The sequence below is a fragment of the Callorhinus ursinus genome, unplaced genomic scaffold (genome assembly GCF_003265705.2).
Source record: "Callorhinus ursinus isolate GAN/ISIS: 27379988/994484 unplaced genomic scaffold, GSC_fseal_2.0 scaffold80, whole genome shotgun sequence".
Lineage (NCBI taxonomy): Eukaryota > Metazoa > Chordata > Mammalia > Carnivora > Otariidae > Callorhinus > Callorhinus ursinus.
The window spans coordinates 1,796,628-1,815,996 of NW_027397142.1; the positions used below are offsets into that span (position 1 = coordinate 1,796,628).

General features: G+C 45.7%; 1 protein-coding gene across 2 annotated transcripts in view; it reads left to right on the forward strand.

Annotated features, from left to right (window-relative positions):
• Positions 1 to 19,369, forward strand: part of ACTR3B (actin related protein 3B) — a 238,026-nt gene that overhangs the window by 139,113 nt on the left and 79,544 nt on the right. The gene's annotated exons all lie outside the window — the stretch shown is intronic.

Here is a 19,369-nt window from a genome sequence, read left to right on the forward strand (position 1 = left end):
TCTGTCCACAGACCCATCCATCATCCAGAGCTGATCGTGTGTCTACCATGCGCAGGCTCTGTGTCAGCTCAAGACGCGCCTCCATCTGGAGGGAAAGTCTAGCGGGAAGAACAAGTCAGGACAATGACCATAGAACATGACAAGTAACAGCCAAACACGAACAAGTGTCTCCACCTTGCTCCCTGGTGACTGCCTGTCTTGCCTTTTACTCTGGTCTTTTGGGAAAACTGATTTGTCTAAATGATTGACTTTTCAATTAGCTTTAGGATTTCTGAATCCTTATTGACTTTCTATCTTTATCTCTGCCACTGGCTTCCTGGTTGAACCAACTTCTCGCTCTGCACCTGGAACATAATGCATAGTAACAAATATAATTTCTAAGGAAGGAGTGAAGCTGTCCTGACAGCCTGTTCCCATCTGGTTTTTATAGACACTCTGCACATTGCATTTGGGACTTGGACTAAGGATTCTTGAGTCCTGCCTGCCATTCCTCTCAACCTGTTCTTCTTGCACTGTATGATCCTCACATCCCTGGCCCCTTGGCTCCCCATGTCGTTCTCCTGGATGGATCCATCCTTAGGATGTCTGTGTGTGAATTCCAAGAGTGACCAATGCATGGCCTTGCACGTGTGCTCCAGAAGTCTCATTCCGTCCAATTCTGCCTGATGCCTGACTGGACATCAGGTACCTAGAGACCCTCTCCCCTGTTCTGAGTTAGCATGACTATGGAAGAGAATGGTTTTCTGAAATATGTACATGGAAGAAACATTGATCTTATAATGCAGCTGGGTTCACAACAGTAAGACCCTTGAAATTATTTTCTTGTAGGTCTTTGGTTGTTTTCCTTTGAACAGATTGGAAAAATAATGGGACAAGTGGAGATACTTTTAAGATTTGCTGCAGTCTGGAGGGAATTAATTTATTCCTTTGTAATTGAAGATTAGATACAAAGATTATTTTTAGCTGGAGGCTTTCTTAAGCCATGTAGAATTCTTGGCAATCAAACATTTTAAGTGTTTCCCCCCGCTTTTGAATTTCTTTTTGTTATTTCCTGACTGGATTGAGGCACAAACAGATGGAGTGTTTTCTAATGCTCTGGCTGATGCCTGAAAATAATATGCTTCTTTTCTTCCCCTCCTGAGTAATAAAAACAAAATCAAAACGTCTTCTATGTGTGTGGTTACTTAATCAGATCAGTTGAAATAAATAGCAGAAATCACTGCAAAGGTCAAGTAGACAGTAGTTAAGAGCAGACTGTGGCCAGACTGTGTGGGTTTGAGTCTTGGTAACTTATTAGCTGTGTGACTTTGGGGACATTATTTAATTTCTCTGTTCTTGGCTTTCCTCATCTGTACACTGAGGATAATAGTGAGACTTCTCTCTTAGGGTTGTTTTGAAGATTAAAAATAATATTTATAACTCACTAAAGCAGTGTCTGGGTATGTTTAGAAACATAGTAATTATTTTGAGCATGTTATTTCTTTTCAGGAAATTGTGTGATTCTTTGGAGGAAGGGTCTAACTGCCGTTTGTAAAAGGCCTGATTCCTGAGGTCATGTGGGAAAGCAGCTCGCTCGCTCAGAAACTTGACCCTTATTGATAGGAACTGACTTGCGTTGAGAATTTTCCACAAAGTTCCCATGTACAATACATACCATCCTCCCACCTGCCCAGAGAGGTAGTGCTACTGTTGTTCACTTTCTGCAGATGGGGAAACTGAGGCCTAAGGATTTAAGTGGACCTCCCAATGTTACAGATAGAGCTGAGGTCAAACCAAGATAGGACCTGACTTGCTCTCCAAGGTATGCCCTGTTTTCAGTCCTCCAAGGTACGCCCTGCTTACGTGAGGCATACTTAAGGAAAGCATAAAGAGGGGACCCCATTATCTTTCCTTACACGAATAAGTGGGGCAGTCTGTGGGGAAACAGTGGCAATTTTGGAACATTCATTTGTTTGCTTATTCCGTAAACATTTACTCCACTCCTGCAGGGTGTGAGCTCTGGTCTGTGGTCTGGGGGAGCAGGCGGCGGGGGGCAGGGGAGAGGAATTGTCCCTGCTCTGGTACCTCCTTGTGGGACCCGTCACATGAGGTTGGTTGTGTTTCCTAAAGCAGAACATTTAAGGCTGCCTGAAATTACTTAGGCTTAAATACTCCATACAGGAACATTTTCCTCCTTTAAGAGAAGGTTTCATTCCAGACCCCTAAGTCTGTAAGCTAAGACCATAGAGGAAGATTCCCTCGTGCTTTAACTGTGGGGTTCAAACAGACCTTCGGCTCCTTGAAGCTCTAGAGCTTCTGTTCAGCTCGCGCCTCAGGGCAGGAAAACCAGCTCCTCCGATGGCCCAGGGAAATACTCCGTGCTTTGCTCCTAAGTAAGGGCTGGCCATACAAGTCATATTTCACACAAAGTTTGATCTAACCTTCAGTCTATTTAGAGGTTGTGTTTTTTGTTTTGTTGGTTTTTTTTTCTCCCTAGGTTAATCATTTCATAAAGTGTTAGGAAGAATCTTGGATCATCAGTTTGTGAAAATGTCAGGACCGAGCTCGCAGAGCTTGTCTTTTAAAATTCATCTAAATTCAATGAACATGGGAGGTGACTCGGGAATTCTCAGGTTAATATAAAGATATTTTGATTTGACAGCAAGTGTAAAGGTGATCCTGAGTCATGGACTTGCTGAGTTGCCCCTTGTGAAGGGACACCAGCTTGAGTCCGATGCAGGAGAACCTCCTTTATCTGACCCTCTGTGGTCCAGCAGAGCCAAACAGTAGACTGTGGAAAGTAAGCATGCAGAGGAAGATTCCAAGCCTGCAGTGTGACGCCATCCACATCAGATTTCACTTCCTTTCTATTTTCCCTATTTCCTTCCTAATCCTGCCCAAATATACTCCTCCTTCCCCCGCCCCAAACATACTCTGTCTGGTTCTTGTTCATTCAACAGCAAGAGAGCAGATCTTATTTTCTGGGTTGATTTTGACCGAGCATGTATTCCATCCCAGGGGATATTAACGGATGCTACATCAGAAAGTGTCCCGTGGTCATTTATGTTTTAGAGACTCCAGGTTAAATTACAGCTAGACAGGTTTCTGTTCTGGAGAACTTCCCTGGGCCTTAGTGTGTGGGTGGGTGCTGTCAGTCTCTAAGAGGAGGGTCCTACACACCACATTCCTCAAAGCCACAGTGGAAGAGCTGCTCCAGGGAAGTGCGGACTCAGAGCACAAGCCCACGTGGGACACCCTCTGTGAACTCGTGTCCAAGGAGCAATTTTTCTTACACTTGAAAAGATGGAAGACAAATAAAATCTCAGCCTCTGAAGACTCCTGGGGGCTTGGAGGAGTGTTTTGTTGTCTGAAAAAGGCTCAGGGCAGGAAAGGTTTCTGTGGAGTCATTTTGTTTACCTCCTGCTCCCATTGTGATTATGTTCCAAGTCATCAGCCACAAAGCAGGCTTTGCCGTGAAAGCTGGCTGCTGCTTTGGCACCATGGGGGTGTGGGAGCTCCTTCTCACTGAAGCCACATTAGTTGGATCTTGTGTTTTTTTTAATGCATGCAGCCAGTATGTCTTCTGATTAGAGAATTAATCCATTTACGTTTAAAGTAATTATTTACAGTGGTAAAGCCTTCCTATGGCCATTTTATTCATTGTTTTCTGATTGTTTTGTAGCTCCTCTATTCTTTTTCTTCTCTCTTGCTGTCTACCTTTGTGATTTGATGATTTTTGTAGTGGTATGCTGGGATCCCTTTTTCTTTAACTTTGGTGTCTGCTAATTTTGTGATTACCTTGCGGCTTACAGAGAACATCTTATAGTTATGACAGTACAGAGGCAAGACGATGAGCTCATCCGTACATGCTGGAGTTGAGGAACCTGTGGGTCAGGCAGCTGGAGATCTCCTCTGAAGCTGTGGTACACTCATGGCCTAATATTGTAATCCTGACCTTTGGAATAACCTGACTATTTAATCCTTTAAAGGAAGAACTTCAGTTTGTAGACTTAGAATATCCTTTTTTTTTTTTTTTTAAAGATTTTATTTATTTGACAGAGAGAGACACAGCGAGAGAGGGAACACAAGCAGGGGGAGGGTCAGAGGGAGAAGCAGGCTTCCCGCCGAGCAGGGAGCCCGATGCGGGGCTCGATCCCAGGACCCTGGGGTCATGACCTGAGCTGAAGGCAGACACTTAACGACTCAGCCACTCTGGTGCCCCAACTTAGAATATTCTGAGTCACGGTAGAGACAGCCACTGATTGTGAAAATAGATTTCCAGCATGAAAATGATTCTTCCTACAGCTGGGGAAATACAAGAGTGTCCTTGACCTCATGACCTTTCAGAATTGGTGTTGGTGTTAACACTCTGCTTCCTGACTGGCTTTGCCTACCAGCTCGTTCTCTGTGGTTCCTTGGTCCTGCCCATTTTTGTAATTTTTTTTTTTAAAGATTTTATTTATTTATTTGAGAGAGAGAGAATGAGAGATAGAGAGCACGAGAGGGAAGAGGGTCAGAGGGAGAAGCAGACTCCCTGCCGAGCAGGGAGCCCGATGTGGGACTCGATCCTGGGACTCCAGGATCATGACCTGAGCCGAAGGCAGTCGCCCAACCAACTGAGCCACCCAGGCACCCCATTTTTGTAATTTTGAGCAATCTTGGTCTCCAGCTTCCATATTGTTCCATTTACTCTGGCTGTCTAACAAACTACCCCAAAACTTAGTGGCTTAAAAAAACCCCGAGCATATGTTTTTATCATGGATCTGCGATACATGCAGGACTCGGGCTACTCCATTCAGTACCAGCTGAGGTGGCTTGAAGTCTAGAGGCTGGCATCTTCTGACGGCTCACTCACTCACTCCCTCAGTCAGTCACTCAGTCACCCGTCTGGTGGTTGATGTTGGATTTTGGCTGAAATCCTAACTAAGACTCTGGGATGGAACACTCTCCATGTGGCTTCTCCATGTGCTCTGGGTGTCCCAAAAATAGGTGGCTGGGAGAGAGAGAAAGAGTAAGAGATTGAGAGAGAGAGAGAGAGAGAGTGAGGTATGGAGGGAGGGAGATAGAATTGTCCTGTGACCGAGCCCTGGAAGGCCCACAGCTTGACTTCCCCTGGACTCGGGAGGTCACAGAGTCCCTCCCAGGTTCAGTATAAATAGATATCCCCTCTTGACGGGAGTGGTGAGGCTTGGAAAGAGCACGTGGGCCCAAAGTATTGCTGTGGGTCATGTTGGGGGATCCATTCTGCTCCGGGGGTCCTGGTGGTCTGCACCGTTCCCTCAAGCTGCTCCCCAACCTCCATCTTGCACCTCCTGGAGGTGCTCTCCCCTTCATTTTTGTTGAGTGTGGCTCAGACACACGGGAGGGATGGGGCGTAAGTTGTCTTTCTCACATTCTCATGTCCCCACAAACAAAGTGATCAAAGGTGACAACATCAACTTGACAGCCACTGGTGGAGAATGCCAAAGCCAAGAAAAATGTCTGTGAAGTCTGGGCCTTCCAGATTTTCTTCTCTTGTCAGCAAAAACAGTTAGATTTAGGGACCTGTAGTTAGCAGTGAGATTTAAGATGTTTACTCCCACAAATCAAAAAGCACAGGTCTTCTTGGGTTAACCAGGACAAATTTATGATGGAGAAATTATGTTAAAAAAGAGAGAGAGAGAGAGAGACCGTGTGATGAGCTAAGATCCCTCCGCCAGCTGGGTAATTTTTCCTTCTGAAATTTTGAATTTCTCATCAAGGTGAAAGGTGCTGTGGGTGACCTTGTTTATGACTGAGAAAGCAATAAATTTGCAAAGTGAAGTTCTTCCCTGGAAGTTAGTCTGTCCCTGACTTTTGTTGCAGAGCTGCTTTGATTTATCCACAGGACGAACTTCGCTGACACACGGGATGATTAAACTGGCTAGCGGCTGGAATCGGATTCAGGGTGATCCTGACGGGGCGGAGCCGCTCGCCTGGGGCAGGCCGTCTCCAGCAGTGCCTGGTGACCCTGGCCAGGGGTTCTGTGAACACTGATAGCACGAATGGAAAAACAAAGAAGAGCCACGGAAATGGACAAAATAAATCCCCATCTTGAAACCAGTCAAGGCCAGAGGCTGAAGGAAGCTGATATAAAAATGATGTCTCACCAACATTTTTAAAGCGATTTGTAAAACATGCCTTACAGCACATGATGCATTTGTATAAAAACACGATCGGGCACTAGCCAAAGGCTGTGATTGTGGAAGTATGGGTAAATCGGCCAATCCGCTCACTTGGCACGCTTTGTTGGGCGCTGTTTACATTGCTGGGCGGTGCGCCGGGCTCGTGAAAACAGAGAGTCTAAAAGGCACTTCTTGCCCCTGAGAAGTTTATGGTCTTACAGCGGAGTGTGTCAGCGGAATAAGGCCCCCCCCCCCAATATCCTGATCCTGTGCGTGTTGCCTTATATTGCAAAAGAGACTTTGCAGGTGTGACTCAGTTAAGGATGTTGAGTTGGGGAGGTTATGCTGGGTTGTACGGACAGGCTGCAACCGTGATCCGTGTCTCTACAAGAGGGAGGCGGAGAGAGATGTGGCCAGAGAAGACTACAGCCGAGTGAACCCTGGGACCGGAGGCTATGCTGCTGGCTCTGCAGGTGGAAGGACGGGCTGTGAGCCAAGGAGCCCATGTCTAGAAGCCGGGAAAGAGAGCATGGTCTTGCCAGCACTTTGGTTTGGTCCTGTGAAACCCAGTTTACGTTTCAGACATCCAGAACCGTAAGGGAATAAATTGGTGTCGTTTCGAGCCACCAAGTTTGTGATAATTTGTTAGAGAAGCAGCAGGAAACTCATAGTTAGAATACCTCTATCTCTACGGTATCATTTTAAGGAATGTCCTGCTGCTTTTCAGATAATGTTTATCATCTAACTGATGATAAATAAAACATTTCCACTGTTAACGGCTTTGGCTTTAATTAACAATCAGGGGCCCACATTTAAATGCCTGGGGCTGGCTGGGGGGATGCCCTGCTCTTGTTAGAAGATTTTAGTAAAGCAGTGAGGAGGGAGGGTGGTGGGAGACTCACCAGGAAGGGTCTCCATTCTGGGAGATGAATGACATCAAGAGATTGGTTTTTTAAAAAAAACAAATAGATTGAAACTTAGGCATGCAAGCAAATTTTGTCCATTTGGGATATTGTATAGTAACTCCAACCGTATTGCCACTGCTTAGAAATGAGTTACATCTTCCCCCTCAGAGCCTTCAAGTCTCTTCGCCGGTGGCAACTCTATCATCCAGTGGAGAATCTGATTTTCGGTGGTAGCTCCAAATTGTCTCTGAAGTCCAGTGATTAGTTGAGGTATGAAGCTGTCTGTTATCATCTGGGTTAAAATTTGGGTAAAGACAGACTAGTTCACACATGCAAACAGACCCCATTCGGGCCATAACCCTGACGAAGTACTGAGTTTCACTTGTGTGCGTCTGTGTTTGTGTGGGATATTTCACTGAATTCAAGTTGCCCCACGCTGTGCGAAGGCTGTTACCTTCTGCCTCACTAAGAAAGAAAGTAACCTGCCCATTAAACAGTAACACAATTCTTTTCTAGACTTGTTACCTTATGTTTAGTATTGAAAGAGATATTTTAGGGCGCCTGGGTGGCTCAGTCAGTTAAGCGTCTGCCTTCAGCTCAGGTCATGATCTCAGGGTCCTGGGATCGAGCCCCGCATCGCATCGGGCTCCCTGCCCCGCGGGCAGTCTGCTTCTCCCTCTGCCTCTGTGTGCTCACTCACTCTTTCTCTATCTGTCAAATAAAGAAAGAAAGAAAATCTTAAAAAAAAAAAGATATTTTAGCCTATTTAGACAGTTCTTTTGTTTAACTCACCACTCTCTGCATGTCTGAAAAAGAAAATGTGGGTAAAATTGGAGGAGACAGTCCCAAAACATCTCTTCATTCAGAGTCTGACTCCTGTGAGTCGTTGACTCACAGTCCCTAATTTCCAGGCTGGGCAGCACGGTGTGCCCATGGGCTGTGAAGGCACATTCTAGAAAAGAGCACTCCCCCACGTCCCGTGGGCTTTCCTGCATGCCTCCTGTGCCCACTGTGCATGCAGGTGACCTCACTTTGTGCAGGTGATCCTTCCTTTGCTCTGCTGACATCACGCAGCTTTGGCCGCTTTCTTGCCATGCCTTTTCCGCGCACCCAATAACATTCTGTGTTAATGTAGAATCATAATGTCACGAATAGACTTTTTTTTAAGAGCTGTTTCCAGTTTACAGAAAAATTGGGCAGAAGGTACAGAGTTCCCATGAACTCTCTGTCCTGCCACACGTGATCTTTCTGCAGACATTTAAGCTGCACGTGGAGGCTGGACAATGCCACTTGGAGGAAGGGAGATCAGGCGGGCCGTGGAGACCGGCTCTGCACCCGGGTAGGCGGTGGCACCTGCCTGTGAGCAGCGTACGGCTGAGTGCAGGACCATAAGAAATCCCAGCTTCATAGAGGTTAGCACATGACAAAGTGTGCCTGTTGGAATCGCTAGAATGTATTGCCTTTGCTTAAGATTGTACACTTTACAGCTATTGTTACAGCTGTTGTTATTTACCGTGTTACGAATAAATGACAGCTCAGAAGGGAAAGGGATTTGTTCACGGTCAAGCAAACTCAGGGACATTGACCCACAGCCCAGAGTCAGGAGGGCAATCACTCTGTTTTTTTGGTTTTTTTTTTCTTCTCATGGAGATAGGATGCATTGCAGCATTGCCATGCACGACAGGTTTTGAGAAACAGAAACCTGTGCACACAAATTTAATATAGGAAGCCAAATACTCTTCCCCTTGATGTTGATTCCTTCGTGGTTGGTGATGACTATGGAGAAAGCATTTATGCAGGTAAAAGTTCAGTGGGATAGAAAGGGTCTTTTTATGTTCAGTTTAGCAGTTTCACATGGTAATTGACTTTTCAGACAATGGAGGACAGTTCTGTTTCCTTCCTTTACTCTCTTCTACTTGCTAATTTATCCTCAAATGTTATCCCCAGTAGGAAGTAACCTGAGTTTTTTTTTTTAAAGGTCTTTAAAACACTTTCATTTAAAAACCTAATTTTCAAGGACTATTGATTTAATTAGCCTGAGGTCATTTGTTGGATTACTAATGTCTCTGTGCTCTCTCCTGGAAGTAGACAAGTGGGAATTATGGCAGAAGGAGGCTTTATTAGTTTAGCTCCTGTGAACAGTTTAGCTAAGGTCTCCTGGTGATATCTGCCCAGCCTTTCTGTCTACGTTCAACTATGATGGACCTCAATTTGCCTGACTCTGACGGAAGGCAGAGAAGATATTGGCAAGCACTGAAGTATATGATGTTCAGAAGAGAGGGTGTCACAGGATGGTGTTGAGCCAGTGAGTTGATGATTTGCGGCTTCCATAGCCAAAATGGAGAAATCACAAAGATACGAGTTTCATGGTGGCATATACCTTGACGAGGTTCTCCACGATCATATGTATGTAACATGACTCGTTTTGCTGGTCTGGCGCACTCATTATTAAGCACTAACTAAAAATCAAGACTGAAATCTTTTTTCTTATTCACTAAACTCTGCAGCACTGATGGTGTGGCTTCTTTCAACTTCATTCGTGTATGATTTCAACTCTGCTTTGGATTCCATGACACCACTCTTAGCTGGATCTTACCCTAGTCTCTCTATTTTTATTAGGTTTCCTTTCCTCTTTCCCTTAGTGAGGATCCCTGTCGTCCTTTTTTCTTCTCACTGGTCCTTTCTCTGCATGATCATGTCCTTTTCCATGACTCTACCTCATATCTTTACGTTGGTATCACACACACGCACATTCACACACACCCGTATGCACAGGAAGAGAGAGAGAGAGAGAAATCTACCCATGCTTAGCCTATTTCCTGATCTCTGGCATATATAACCTCTCTTGAATGTTGCAGAAACTCGACCTGTCTGGAACTGAGCTGATTGTCTCTCTCTACAAACGGTAGGCTCAATTATGGTACAATTAGGAGGATTCAAAGTTACAAACATATTGGAGAAGTATTGTTTAATGGATCTGTACCAGTACAGAGGGATGTCCCCACAGATATACAGTAAGGTTCTTCCTTTATCTTGTCTTTTATTGGTAATTTGGGTATAGATATTGATGGCTGGTTGACCAAATATTTTTGGTGGTATAAAATTTCTTGGGGGGCAGTGAATATGGTAGATGCCAGAATCGAGACCCCAACTGATCTCAGGTGGCTTTAATGATTGGCCAATCCTAACAAAATAAAGTTTAATGGGGACAAATACAAAGTTTTATTTCTGTGTCCAAAAAATCCAACTGTACAAGTAGAGAATAGGAGAGATATGACTGAACCAACATTAGATGTGAAAAATATATAGTTTCTGTGTTTGGTTGGCTATAACTTCAACATGAGTTGGCAGAATGATGTGTCTGCCTTTAGAACTAATCTGTTCTGGGGTTGCCTCCCATCTATCACGTAAAAAGAAAACTGACACAACGGGCTATTATCAGGAAGAAGGTTTTTGACAACACATCCCATGAGGCCTTGGGTAAAAGAACAGAAGCTACTGAGCTTCTCAGAGAGACTTTCTTGAATCAAAAAGAATGGCAGAAGTAATACCTTGTTATGGACAATCATATGTCTGGGAATAGGGTGGGGAAATATCCGGGGCCCGGGAGGGAGGGGCTGTGAGAAGGGCTCACTGCTTAGCCCATCACTGTTTTGCAGAGAGCCATTTTCATTGGCTAAGTGGCTAGTTGACCCTGCCAACTATCTCTTGCCATCACTTTGGAGCACCATATTGATTAAAATATAATTGGCTCTTATAACTGATTAAATATAATAGGTCCCCAGAGGGAGGAAACCCCAAGGTGGGCTCTTGGGCAGAGGAAGGAAGGTGCGGAACTCTCCGTGGAATCAAAGCCCAGGTAGGGGCTGAAAATCACTTTCTTTGTTAGGGAACAAACCCACGATTTCTCTGGCATCATCTCCAATTGCATTTCTTTTCCACTCCCAGAACCTTCTGGAGTAGACGGGTGTAAAAGAAATACCTAATGGCTGTAAAAATAGCACCACCAATTGATTTTTGTAACAAGACCACATGTAGACAGGCCGTCGCCGAGGAAACCCAGGAGAGAGGTTAACAAATCCGTCCAAGGCTACTGGCTGGTGACCAATGTGGATCATTTAACCCTCAACTCCAGGAATGTAGCCTATTTTGGTTTGTCAAGTGGAGAGGGCTGAGGCGGTACTGGAGAACATAACCATCAGCTGGCTCTCGGCGTCATGAAGTTCCTTTCCGAGGAGTTATTTCTCTTAAACTAGGAAGATTGACTTCCCGATCGGGCAGGTATTTTCCAGATGGACGTGGCAGGACTGTGCAGTCTGATGCCTCTTCTGGGCTCCTGGGCCAGTGTGGGCACCTGGACAGAGGGCTGCCGCTGTTCTTCCCACTCACGGAGCCTTCGTGTTGAGTTCGCCGCTGCTAGAACCACTTAAGGGGACTTGCATTCTCTGAGATTGCAAGATATTGGTTGGTAAGTGTAGGAATTTCCTGGGGCGGCCATTGCAAAGTACTGCTGGTGGGTGGGTGTAAACCATGGACGTTCATTGTCTTACAGTTCTGGAGGCCAGAAGTCTGAGATCAAGGTGTTGGCAGGGCCACGCTTCTCTCTAAGACCTTCCTGTTCTCTCTTAGCTTCTGGTGGTGCTGATATGGTTTTGGAGTAGTATTGTTGAGATCTGGGGCCCAAGGCCAAGAAAGGGCTACTCCCTGCTGCCCTGGGATTGTGAGGGGCAACTGATTATATACCTTGGGGTTGGGAGCAGTAAAGATGAGGGAAGTTCCAAAAGGACTTTCGTCTGCTGAAGAAGACTCACGGCATATTGGAGGCCTGGCTATTGTCAAGCTAAGGTTGTTTTTCCCTCTAGCAAGGCATTAACATGAAAACCTTTGGGAGATTCCTGGAGGAATTATATACTCTTTCTGCCTTAAGTATCTGTCAATGGGCTGCAGGTGATAAGGACATTTAATTTGATCTACATTTCCTTCTGCCTCTGTTTCCCCACATCAATGCCATCAATCCTTGGCATTCCTAGGCTGGCAGTGGCTCACCCCAGTCTCTGGCTCTGGCATCTCAGGGCCTTCTCCCCTGTGTGTGTCCGTCTCCAAATCTCTCCTTATGAGGTCACCAATCATCGGATGAAAGGCCAACCCTAATCTAGTGTGCCCTTACCTTGATTACATCTGCAAAGCTCCTTGGCCAGGCGAGGGGACATATTCGAGGGTCCTGGGGATTAGCATGTGGACCTCTGTGCAGGACATCGATCTGCTTCCTGCACATCCAACATCAGAGTAGAGAACCACGAAAGAGCAGCAACAACACAGCGTCCATCATGGTGCCTTTCCCATAACGGACACTGAATCAAATTAGAATGTACGTAGTTCTGTTTCTCTCAAGTTCCCCTCAGGAGGAGGCAAGTTTTGTGGGAACACATTGGCCTTCCTGCCTTGGAAAGCTTGTGGGGCAGGGCCGCTGGGTCTACCCCATACGCTGTGAGGTGGGAGCTGAGATTCCCAAGGGAACAGTGATGGGGGGGCTTTGGGGGGAAGACCCCAGTATAGGTGTATAGCAGAGGGACAATGGCTAAGGCAGCGATACAGAGCGAGTGAGGTGGGAGGCCAGGGGAGGGCGGAGTCTGCAGAGATCAATAACAACGGTGGTGGTAATAGTAATGTGCTGTATGAACAGTCATTCTGTGCAAGCACTGTAGTCCTATTTAACGCTGATAGGAGCCTTGGGAGGTGGGAACTGTTAACAACCTCATCATATGGACGAGGAAACTGAGCTATAGATAGCACAGAAATAACTTGCCAAAGATTAGGAGCTAACAGGGCAGAGTGAGGATTGGAATTGAGGTCAGTTCAACTCCTGAGTCCAGAAGATCAACCCGTGTTCACAGGCCTCAGTCTCACTTTGGGTGTCCTGAGTCCATGTGCGTGGTACCTGACACTTTTCCCAGGGGATGGCCCCAGGCACACAAGCCTTAGGGGACTGGACCCAACACCCTGGTTTTATTTGCACTAAATTCCGAACAGCTGAGCTGACTACAATCAGATCATTGAGAGTAATTTGTTGGGCATCATAACAATCAGTTCTTTTCTTATTATTTTTGTTGTTGTTTCCCATCTGCGAAACATCTCTTAACAGTGTTTTTTCTCTCAGTTTTATTGAGATATAATTGATGTACCTATGATGAAGGTATACGGCATACTGACTTGACATCCGTGTATTGCAAAATGATTACCACAGTGTTAACACTGATCTCCTACAGTTACAAAAAACTTATTTTTCTGTAGTGTGATTTGCATCTGTGGTCAATCAGTGGCTTCTAAATTAAGTTCAGTTTCGGTCTGCCTCATAACAATCAGTTCTTTTATAATTATTATTATTTGTCTTGTTATTGTTATTTTCCCCTGGCAAAACTTCTCTTTGAGTGTTATTTGCAGCTCTGATCAATCGATGGCTTCTAAATGAAGTCCAGTCCAGGCTGGATGTTATGAATTCTGCTGGAGCTGCCCATTGCATTTTGGCAAGAGCACCCAACTGGGGTGAGCCCTGTATTAGCATTTTAATTGCCAGCTGATTGCTTTCCTGTTGCAGGACTCAGCCCACAAAGGTATATAGCAGGCAAGTTTCAATTAGTTCTTATTCTGTGATTTACTGGCCCTATAAAGCACATCTCCCTGTAGCACTTGGAAAGCAATATCCTTAATGTACTGAAAGCCATACAGAACATTAAGGAGAAAGAATTGCCTTTACCAAAGTATGGGCATCCGGGGTCTCGAGGAAAAGTCCCATTTGAATGATAGTAAATTTTCTTGGGTGGGTTCTTACTGGAACAGAACAACCCAAGCCAAACACCAAGGCTCCTCTAGATTCCAGGCTGGGTATTGGCTCCTTCAGGCTAGCCTGCAGATCCCGCTGCTGAGTGTTCCACCTTGACCTGCTTTGTTTTGTAGGGGAGCTAGTTCATCAAAATGACATTTTTTTTTAAAAGATTTTGTTTATTTATTTGACAGAGAGAGAGATGGTGAGAGAGGGAACACAAGCAGCGGGAGTGGGAGAGGGAGAAGCAGGCTTCTCGCGGAGCAGGGAGCCCGATGTGGGGCTCGATCCCAGGACCCTGGGATCATGACCTGAGCCGAAGGCAGACGCTTAACGACTGAGCCACCCAGGCGCCCCTCAAAATGACATTGTTAAGCTCAGCAAATGTATACACCAGTTTTCTAGTTACGTGGGTTATTAGGCCTAAGAATTGGGAGCTTGGCACATTTTGGAAACGTTTGAAAATGTTTGGGGGAAATTCCTGGGCCCCATCTGCACAGATGTGAGTCGGGAGGCTTGGGGTGGCAATCCGAGACAGGCTTACATTCCCCCCCTCCGCTGGACTTAACTTCAAACAGGATTCTTCCTTACGGTGGGCTCCTGATTTCCCTTTTCTTAGGGTATTTACTGTAGAAAACCTTTAACTGTAAGTTCTTTCGCTGCCCCTTGAGATTCAATCTTCTTCCAGCCTCTGCCAGTTTAGTGACCCAGGCATGTCTTTCTTGAGAACTTGGGAGCGTCCCTTTGAAATGTCATCACCAGGAAAGATAGGGCCCCTGTTTCCCAGGGTTGGTGGGAGGGTGAAAGCCTCACTTCAGCGAGTGCCAATCAGCAAACACGCGGGGCCCGACCACACTGATCATCCTGGCCTGGCATCCTCCAGTATTTTCTGGCAGCTCACCCCAGGGCTAAACACTCTCCTGCTTTTTGTTCAGTGGAATGAAGTCTGTCTCCCCTGTTGCAATCACCTTGACCCAGCCTGTAAGAGTGTTGAACAAAGTCTTCCTTGCTCATCTAGCTCTGTCCAGTGCAATTTCTCTTTGACAGTTGAGTCAGAGTGTCTGCGTTTCTAGTATGCTCCCAGGTGATGGTGATGATGTTGGTCTCCGGGCAGCACTTTAGTAGGCGTCCAGAGACAACACAGATGTGGGGGGGGAGTCCTGCATATATGTCCCGGATTGAAGGTCTCATGGCACATGTGCTGCCTTCCGTCCTTAGGTCTGGGTAGAACTGCTTCAGCCACTCCAGTTAAAGAGCGGACGCGTCTCTGGGAGGGACGAGAGAGAAGCTGTGTCACCTGCGCCGTGATCTCACCGTGGGCACATCTCGGAGACCATACCGGCCTCCCTGGAGATCACTTGGCACAGCTAAGGTGTCTCATTGGCTAGCTGCCCCTTTTGCATGTCTAACTCCTTGGGTCCTGGATTTCTTACTCTTGCTGGGGAGGTTATAACTGCAGCAGCGACTAGCGCCTATCTTTATTTTTACGATGATGAAGAGGCCAATATTCCAGGGACTCTTCCCCGCAGACTTCTTAAATCTCAACACTTCCTGCCACAACCTGACTATCTCCTGGTCGGGATGGCACAGGCACCTGCCAGTGGCTTGGTCTTAATGTAAACTCGTGTTGCCGCCCTCAAAATATCTACTGACACCCTAAAGACCCTGTCTTCAGGGCTAGTCCTTGGTCTGACGCTCATGAGAAACTGAAAGGGAGAGGGAAGAGAAGATTCTGTATATTCTGTGTTGAACAATGCTTAGGTAAATTAACAAGTAGTTGTGCTTAAAATAGTGTAGATCATCAGTTCTTTTGTTGTCCTTTGAGCTCCTACTTGTGTTGGAAGCCACCGAGAGGCTAAGGGACATGGTCAAAGGCGGTGACAGTGATTTTGTATAAGTTAATCTTCTAAATAGAATTTCCTTCAAATCACAAATAACAATTTTATAATGTACCATTGGTGCTTGTGGATGTTCAGTGACAAATACGGCACTGCATTCACTCTCTCGCTCTTTCCATCACTGATGGTTTAATTGCAGCGGTGCCATTTCATGAGGTCTTTCTCTCAAAGATCACCAAGAACCCATTCCCTCTTGCCATAGCCGTGGGATGAGGGGGATACGGAGTGGGAGTTGGACGGGTTTTGTGAAAAAAGAAATCATCCTGTCTTATCTACCTATCATCTATCTATCATTTACCTGGTGAAAGAGGGAAGAGGCACAAAGGGAAAGAAAATTGTGCACTCAGCAGAATTTGTTACAGATTTGTGCATCAGTGGTTGTGGACAATGGGCCTCTGTGATCCAGACACCTGTAATGTGTAACTAAGTTATTGCTAAATCTTTTTCTCCACAGTAGATCTCTGGATGTGTTCATATATGAGTGGTTGAAATAACCATAAGTGGTTGAATAAGAACGAGTCAGAGAAATGTAGATGATTTTTGTTACATTGGGTCAGGTGAAGATTTTTTTTTAGGATTTTATTTATTTATTGGACAGAGACAGCGAGAGAGGGAACACAAGCAGGGGGCAGTCGGAGAGGGAGAAGCAGGCTTCCCGCGGAGCAGGGAGCCCGATGCGGGGCTCGATCCCAGGACCCCGGGATGATGACCTGAGCCGAAGGCAGACGCCTAACGACTGAGCCACCCCAGTGAAGATTTCTTAAAGAAGACACAGAAAACATGAACCATGAGAGAAAAAAAATGAACAAAATCTACCGCATAAAAAAGCACAGTTAAAAAAGTGAAAAGGCAAATCAAAGGCTGGGAGAAAATATTTGCAAAATATGTATTTGAGAAGGGCTTTTCTGTAGAAAATATAAAAAAACCTCATATAACTCAATAATCAAAAAGTCAATACCATAGGGGCACCTGGGTGGCTCAGTCAGTTATGCGTCTGACCGGTGATTTTGGCTCAGGTCATGATCTCAGGGTTGTGAGCCTGAGCCGCACGCTGGGCTCCACGCTGGGCTCCACGGTGGGCTCCACGCTGGGCTCCACGCTGGGCTCCACACTGGGCTCCACGCTGGGCATGAGGCCTGCTTAAGATTCTTTCTCTCCTTCTCCCTCTGCCCCCCCTCCTTCTCTAAAAAAAGAAAGTCAATACTATAAAGTGGTATTTTTACAGATTATACACCAAAGAAGATACGGGAATGACCAACGTGCATATGAAAAGATGTTGGGCATTACTGGTAATCAGAGTATACAACTTAATACACAGTGATGTATACCAGACAGTACCTGGAACGGCAGAAATAAGAAGCCTGACTGCCGTGTGGGGGTGAGAGCGTGGAACTCTCATGTGGATCTCTCACGCTGCTGTGCCAATGGGGAACAGTGGGGCCATTTTGGAAAACCATCTGGCAGCTTCTTCTGAAGTTAGAAACACACTTAGAGTATGACCCAGCCCTCTCAAGTGAAAATGCATGTCCACACAAAGACTTGTCTGTCAGTGTTTATAATAGCTTTACTGATAATGGCCCGAAATGGGAATTGCCCAAATGTTTCTCAACAGTAGAACACATAAACAAATTTGAATATAGCCACACTATGTAGAATGCTCCCCAGCAATAAAAGGAATGTGCTACTGACCCACACAACAACATGGATGCATTTCTTTTTTTAAAAAATTTTTTGGAAAGGTTTCATTTATATATTTGAGAGAGAGCATGAGTGGGGGGAGGGGCAGAGGAAGAGGGAGAAGCAGACTCCTTGCTGAGCAGTGGAGTCTGACTTGGGGCTCAATCCCAGAACCCAGGCTTCATGACCTGAGCCGAAGGCAGACGCTTAACCGACTGAGCCTCCCAGGCGCCAGCCAATACAGATGCATTTCAAAAGCATAAGTGAAAGAAGCCAGACACCAAAAGCACCATCTGATTCCATCTGTAGGCAATTCTAGGACAGGCAAAACTACAGTGCCAGAAACATCGGTGGTTGCCTTAGTCCAGGGGTTAGGCGACAGGGGATTGTCTGGAAATGGATGTGAGGGAACTTCTGGGGGATGGGAGTACTCCATGTCTTGGTTGGCATGGTGCATATAGGACTGTATATTTCCCAGGCTAGTAAAACTGACCACTTAGAATGGGTGGAATTAGACAGTGTGTAAATAATATCTCTATAAACATAGGGGAACAGGTGAGTCATTGAGCCTGAATACCAACAAAGGCTATTGGAAGAATCTCAGTGGTGAAGAGCCCAGGTCTAGAAGCTGGACTCTGAGGTCAGCTCCCAGCCCTGCCGCTTCCTATATGTGTGACTTTGGGCAAGTTAGATTTGTAATCTGCCAAACGGAGACAGTAGTATATACCTTCTAGGGTGTCCCTGAGGACGAACTGGATGTCTGCATGGAAGGCACTTAGAACGGTGCTTGTCCCTCTGTGCTCTATGAGGTTCACCTCTCTCATTATGTCCTATGGGCTGCCAGCCAGTTTCTTGAGTCTAGAGGTGAAGGGCAGCCTCTCTGGGGGATGAGATGAGACGGAGTTGTATGGATGTCCTGTCCTAAAAGGGTCCAGTCTGAAAGCAGATTCCCGGTCTAGAGATGAGGGAGAAGCTGCCTGCAATTTGTAGAGAGAGACATTGTTTTCCTAATATGCGGATCAGCCTGTCTTCTTCTAGAGAATCTTCACCAGATATTTGGGATGCTGGGGTTTATAAAACCTTGGCCATCTCGAGCAGAGTCTCCCAAACAGCCCTCCTCTGAATCACTGCCTCACTGGACGCTTTGAGAAAGGATTTATTGTTCAGAAAAATTTGGAGCTCACTAGATTAAATGGACTTTAAAAGGGTTTCTTTATTGCTAAATTCTCCAATCCTCCTTTTGCTGATGTAGGTTGTAAATCTGCAAAAGGAGGATGAGCTAGGCAGTATTTTCCAAACTTACTTGAATTTGTCATTTCTTTTTCATAGAAAATCTTGCACAGAGCAGAGTCTGGGAAAAAGAGGGGCTCTGGAGACATGTAGATTACCTTTGTCTACCTCTTGCTAGCAGGATTCTGGAAGCCAGAAATGCCCTGGTTTCGTCAGGATGAAACAATTCAGGGAGAACAGACTTCCCTAGAGAAAAGAATCCATGTGGCAAGTGACAGTGGACATTGTTCTTCTGGTGGAAGGATTTCTCACTCACTCACACAGGCATCTCATGGAGCCTCTGGGCCCGCCTAAGTGCATCTGTGGGACCACGGGGCAGGTGCAGCTGAGTGAGCATACCTTATTGGCTGGCGTTGTCTGTTGTTTCAGTCAGTTGCTTTCATTGTGAATACTGTCCATTTTACAATTTGTAATAATTCCGCCATGCTTGGGAGTTGTCTACACATCTCGACTCTCTGGGTACCAAAGTTTCCTGCCACCAAAGAATTTGTGCTTGAAATGTCTTCCAGCAAACTCACTCTTTTGGAGTTAAGTGATTTTTCTTTTTAAATTTTTTATTGTTATGTTAATCACCATACATTACATCATTAGCTTTTGATGTAGTGTTCCCTGATTCATTGTTTGTGCATAACACCCAGTGCTCCACGCAGAACGTGC